This window comes from Bolinopsis microptera, chromosome 1, assembly GCF_026151205.1.
Source record: "Bolinopsis microptera isolate Bmic1 chromosome 1, MBARI_Bmic_1.0, whole genome shotgun sequence".
NCBI classification, from domain to species: domain Eukaryota; kingdom Metazoa; phylum Ctenophora; class Tentaculata; order Lobata; family Bolinopsidae; genus Bolinopsis; species Bolinopsis microptera.
This window is the reverse complement of record NC_087072.1, coordinates 8,332,984-8,339,370: the sequence shown is the minus strand read 5'-3', so window position 1 is coordinate 8,339,370 and position 6,387 is coordinate 8,332,984. Positions and strand designations below refer to the sequence as shown.

The following is a 6,387-nucleotide window of genomic DNA, read 5'->3' as shown; positions in this document are numbered from 1 at the left end:
CCAAATGAGTTCAAAACAGTCAACGAGAACTCTTCACACTGTTCGCACCCATCGTTGCTTCTCACCGTTTCAACCACACCAAGGTACCATGGTGTAGAGGGGTCATCACTGTAGAACACTGCTATGAACTTCTCATCGACCAACCCATCATAAAAGGAACCCGTCAAATCAACTATATCATGCTCACCCGCATCATCACTACCCGAAGTAACACTTGCACGATGCTTAAACCCCTTCAACTCTGCGTGCCTAGCAGAAGCCTTCTCGACGAACTGATCCACCGAAATCACCGGTGCAGGCACTAAACCACTCCCATCTCCATCTACAGACTGTAACCTGAGAATACTCTTTAGGTTACTGATACGCTGCTCTAACGGCACAGGGTCATACTTTCTGGTAGCTCGATTCCAAATCCTCTGCTTAAACAAGTCACCATGACTCTGATCAGCTGAACCAATGCAGAGAATGACCTTCTTCTGATACTTGATCTCGTTCCAAAGATCCTTCATCAGAGCCTCAGACCTACCTTCATACCTACCCACCATGATCTCTACATCCTCCTCTGTTTGGCAGGGGCCTCCATGATCCTTTACCACACTAACCAACCCAGCCTTATCACGAACTTCCTTCATTCGCTTCTTTTTCTGCTCGTACAGGTGGAGAACCTTTTCCTGTTTAAGCTTCTTGCGATCATCGTCTCTGTGCTGGATATACAACTTAAGTGACGCAGATTTCTTAATCAGTTTTATCATTTTGCCAAACTGATCAGCTGTAATAACACCTGAGAGAAGCTTCTCGTACAAAGGACTCTTCTTGATTACCTGGTGCTGGGAAAATGTTTCAATGTTAGCAGTAGGTCCTCGGCGATAGCTTTGTCTTAGCGTCCCAACACTGTGCTCACAAGGCAGCTGGGTCGTGGCAGCCATATCAATCTTCTCTGGATTTATTGCCAGCTCTCTACCAACCACTGAATCTGGACCTCCATAATACTCATCCACCTGCCTATCTGTAACCATAAGCAAGCGCTCACAAAGGAGTTTGACCATCCACTCAACCATCTTACTCTCAATCTCGCCGTTAACTATGCCACTATCTAAATCATCAAAAATCTTATCAGCCATGCGAGTATATAGAACCTTGGAACTACGAGTAAGCTGGGGGAAATCAGATAAATGAGGGAGACGAGATTTAGTAAACAACGAACTAGGATCAATAGTCAGCTGTTCTAAGTCATGCTTGAGGCTGGGATAGTAAGAAAATAGCTGACTATGCGTCAGGAGAGTATGACCGAGCCACGTTTCTGCACCGACGGCAACCAAAAATGGGGCATAGATGTGATAAAATATCAATGCGACTGAGATAACAAGCTCTATAAAGCAAGGGCACTTGATGTAATACTCGCAAGATTTAAACATTCTATTATCTTTGTGTATCGATGAAATGAAATTGTGCACATTATCAAAGTTAAATGCAAGTATGAAGCACATTTCAGACTCCTTTCCGAATCTAGAACTATTAGGATCAAAGAAAGTGTCTTGAGGTTGTTTATTAGCAAATAAAAACTCGGTAAAATCCTTTTGGCACGACCATGATTGCTCTTTTTGTCTATATAGTGACGAACCTAGCATACTAAAAAGAGCGTGCAACATAGTGTAAGTACATGAGCGGCTTGAACTAAAGAAAGATGAATTAAAACCTTTGTCAACATATCGCTTTATATCAAGGAGTGATTCAATCGCATGCAACTCCTTATCTATTTCAGAATCAAACGCCGGACTAACGTGAGCATTGCAATGGATGTAAGTTGGCCGACTATCATGACCAAGTGAAACTTTAAGCTCGGAAACTTTCTCACTGACAGGCTTCATCTCGCCACCTAAGTCTGTTACAATGTAATCGATATTAGAAAATACATCTTTGGTCGAACTGAGGACGTCTTCATGGCTAACTGTATCAGAATCAAGAACGGCAGCATTACGTAAGGTAGAAGTTACAGCCTTGAATGAAGAATCAGTATCACTCTTAACCATCTCCATAAGCCCAAGCTGGCGATAATGCGATGTAACTTTGCTTGATACGGGGTCATTTACAGCGTTAACCACGCCAACTGTCATTACTTTGCCCTTTTTAATACTAGCCCCATCATACATGATGGTCGATGTTACAAGATTTGGGCTTTTCAGCTCTTGTGCAACAGACTGAATAGCTAAGGGCGTGTACACATTGGCCTCAAACTTACGCAGATAGCCTTGAGTTGGAGCTGTATTCTTAGTGATCTTATGCATTGTTCTTTTGGCAGGGATACTGCTCGTGCTGCTGCTTGGATTTGGGTAAGTGGGGCCAGGATCTGATTCTGATACATTACCTTTAGTACTATCACTAGGCAACATCTGACGTGCTCGCTTATTAGAAACATCGCTACTTAACTCCCATTCCTGATCAAAGACGTGATTTCCTAAAAGTACTAACGTTTCAAAACATTTCTCTAGCGAACAAAGACCAACGTGTCTTAAAATGGACAACGCAATATCAATCTTAGGATTGATAGATTTGCGACTACTTCGCATAGGAATCTGGTTCGAAAGTTTCGTATCAGCAGCATCTGCTCTATCATAGGATTTAGAGGCCTCAGAAATACGGAGCTTAAAATCAGGGTCATTTGCAATTCTATCTACTTGGGCTTCTAAATCTCGGTATTGGCAAAGCTCATCATCGAGCACTTTGCATTCATTATTGGAATCCCTTAACTTAGCCTTAATATCACATAAGCTAGCCTTGAGGTTGTCAGAATCTGCCAGCAATTCTGCGATGCTCTTATCTTTAAAGCTTATCTGAGATTGGAAGTGTTCTTGCTTGTGCAATAGAACGTCGATATTAGCCTTAAGCATCCCATTTTCTAGCTGTAGCTGCTTATTATCGGCCTTATGCTTCTCTAAAGTCGATGAAATGTGCTGACAACGTGCAGATGTTATGAGCCTGGCCTTAATTTTGCTTGACACGACTTTTTTTCGAACCAGATCGTATTTGAAGGAGGAATGCCATGTCTGAACTGCAACGTTTCTGAATACCACACTGCTCCTAGGTTTACTAACTCGCTTTCGCTTAGAACTATGCGGAGTTTGAACCGGGGTACTATGACTCAATCTAGGCTTTTTGGTACGGACAGCCGGAGACGCATTATCTGAATCCTTTATGCATGTGCAGGCTACAAAGTTGGCTATATCGAACGACTGAGAAAAGAAACAGTTCCGTGACTCAGGAGTTCGGCACTTAAGAAGATATTTATGCATCTTATTCCACACCTTATCCAAAACAGCACGTGTAATATCCTTGCATTGAAATAACACAGCAAGAAAAGACAGTAAATGATCTCTAGAAAAATGTATAGCGCTAGATCTTTTGTACTTTCCTACAAATGGACCAAACTTTCTACTAGCAGGAGGAATAGCGCTTCTCTTAAAATGAAAATGCAGAAGGTAGTATATGTACTCTTTATCATTAAGTAAAGGAGAAAATTTAGCCAAAGCCTGATCAAAGCAAAGAGGAGGACTTGAAAACATGTGCATATAGTGAAAGTCTGGGTACAATTCCTGCATCTTACTGTATACGATATTAAAGGCGTTATCAGACTTACAAATGGACAAAAGCTCCTGATTGGCGTCTTCCCATAACGAGAAATCTTGATGAGACATATAACTATCCAGGAGCCAACAAAGCGCCTACAACTACAAGCAAACCAAAAATTTATAAGTAATGTAATTATGGCTGTCTAGTCTTGCATATAATTAATGTGGGTCCACAAGCTAAGGAATTAACGTCAATATCTTACAATAGAAATGCCATGGCCAGAAAGCAAAACTAATAAAAAAGGCTACTATAATAAGTACATTTACTTCAAATCATGCTAAACATAAAACTTAATTTAGCAACAATGACAGGAAAGTTAAAACACGGTGATGAAACTTATAAAATTAAAATCCACTAACTTATCTAGTAATTAAAATACAAAGAACTGCAACACGGCAACAAATCCAAACAAAAATATGAAATCTTATTCCTACTTGCAGCTCCGAAATGCAGCGCAAGTGACGTGACGTGTCACTCTAGCGCTCGATTTATTTTTCTTTTTTCGAAGGGCATGAGGACAGTTACGTGATAATTTCAACTGCGAGCGCACTAGCATTGGGTCACGTGAGCGAGGTCACGTGACCAATCGAAAAAAAGTTTGTGCAAATGTATACTTTTCTGAAAGATCTCATTAAACCAAACAAGATGATGTAAGTTTTATTTCGCTACGCCGTAGTTTGTGAATATTGTGCACCCCCTAATGAAAGCACTCTGGCCAAGTCAGTGGATTCTTTTTACCTAATTTTGCCTCATCCCATTAAGGAACGCGCGCTGGGTAAAAAGAAACCTAGTCAGAGTGGAAGTCGGCGCCCTCATTAAATTTTTGGAGAAAATCGCTCGCCAAAATCCAGTGCCTTGTAGGATTTCATCCTATATACAAGGCACATCGCGTTTACCTAGCTAACCAGGTCATTTCCGCCTCCGGCGGTCGCGCGCTACTGCAAGCTTACCTGAGGACCCCAGGCTTTAATGTTGTTAATAGAGATTAGGCGGAATGACAGGCTGAGCGCGGCCCAGTAAAGAGCAACACATCGCGCCACAAGCCAAATATTTATCAACATCTTGACTAGCTACGCGGTCCTTTTCCGCATGCGCTCGCGCTGTGCTCAAAAATTGACGTCGCGTCGTCAATCAATTAACATCAAGATTTTAGTTTTACATTTGACCTTTATGTCAAAAAATCTCTGAATTTTCAATCGGTGGTCGATGTTACCTGAGGACCTCAGGCTTCGTCCTTACTTCGTCACAGGACGATCGGAGCTCGACGAGCGTAGAGAGTGCTGGCGTCGTCCTGTGATGGTCGACGTATTTTTGCTTGCTGGGATCCGGCCGAATGACGCCACATGCAACGTGTAGGGTAAAACTAAAAACGCTTCCCTATATGAGATAATATGACAAAAATTGTTTTGGTCACGTGACCAGTCAATGACATTGATATTTCGCTGCTGGCGGTTTGGTGGAGGGTTAGGGTCAACGTTTATACATTATAGGGTCAAAGTTAGGACTAGAGTTGTACACTATTGACATTGTGAGGGTAATGGTTAAGGTTTATCACTAGCGACCTTTTCATCTGACCACAATATCGCAAAATGCTATTGGCTATGTTGTATGTCACGTGACAAATTTAGCCGAGGGTCGGAAGTCGGAAGTCGGAACTCAGTGGACTCTGTTGGAGTCCGGCGGACTCCGAGCGGAGTCCAAGCTCCGCCGGACTCCGCCGGATTCAAGTCTGGCGGAGAGGTCCGGCGGAGTCCGCCAAGCACTCCGCCGGAGTCTGCGGCGGACCGGAGTCCGCCTAGTGGCTTAGTCCGCGGCGGACACTCCGCCGCGGAGCCGCTCGGAGTCCGCGGCGGACTTTAAAGTCCGCTCGGAGTCCGCTCGGCTCCGCTCGGAGTCCGCCAAAATGTACTCGAGTCCAGTGTAAATACATTTTGGCGGAGCACCGCCGGAGTCCGCTCGGAGTCCGGCGGCTCCGCCGGAGTCCGCTCGGAGTCCGGCGGCTCCGCCGCGGACTCTACTCCGCGACGGATAGTGCCTCGGTGAAGCTATTTCGCTCTTCGGAGCAGCGAAGGAAATAAGTGCACACACAGTTGACAGCATAGGAGCGCCTTTCTTGAAATTGAATATACTGTGGGGTGTTTGGTTGAATATCAAGTGAGCGGTGGCAGTGAATATGGAGGCTCTGGTGATTTTGAGGAATTACAGTTGAGTAAGGAGACAAAATTTCCATTAGATGATCTTTGAGATTTGTTTCATTGATATTGCTGGAGTCGGTGATTTCATTGCTTATTTCAATGATTGGCATTTGAGAAAGATTTTTGACTAATTTCGACCTCTGTTTTGAATACAAGTCACATATGTAAAGAACATGCGACTCGTCTTCGATGGTCTCAACGCCCATACTTGATTGGCACCAACCACATAGTCTTTGCTCACGGGGTGTGTTGGAGTATCTGCCTCTTTCAATATGGAGATCATGGGCGCTGATTCTAAGTTTTGTGGTGCTGTAACGACGAGAAAAGCCTTTGCATAAGTATAGTATATATATATGCATAGTATAAGTAGGGCTCTCGGTTGAAGGTGTGTTTGATTGAGTGATAGAATGAGAGTTTAGAAGAAGTAGATTTTTGGTATTGCCAACATTTTTTGAATTGATTGGTTAGAGCTTCGATGATTTTAGGAATTCTATACTTTTTGCTGCATAGTGGTTTGATGGATTGACTAAAATTTGACTGATTTATGAGGGAGTCTTTTAATAAT

At 43.1% G+C, this 6,387-nt stretch overlaps 1 protein-coding gene across 1 annotated transcript in view; it reads right to left on the bottom strand.

Annotated features, from left to right (window-relative positions):
* Positions 1–6,387, bottom strand: part of LOC134811756 (uncharacterized) — a 34,739-nt gene that overhangs the window by 25,317 nt on the left and 3,035 nt on the right. The window lies entirely within an intron of this gene.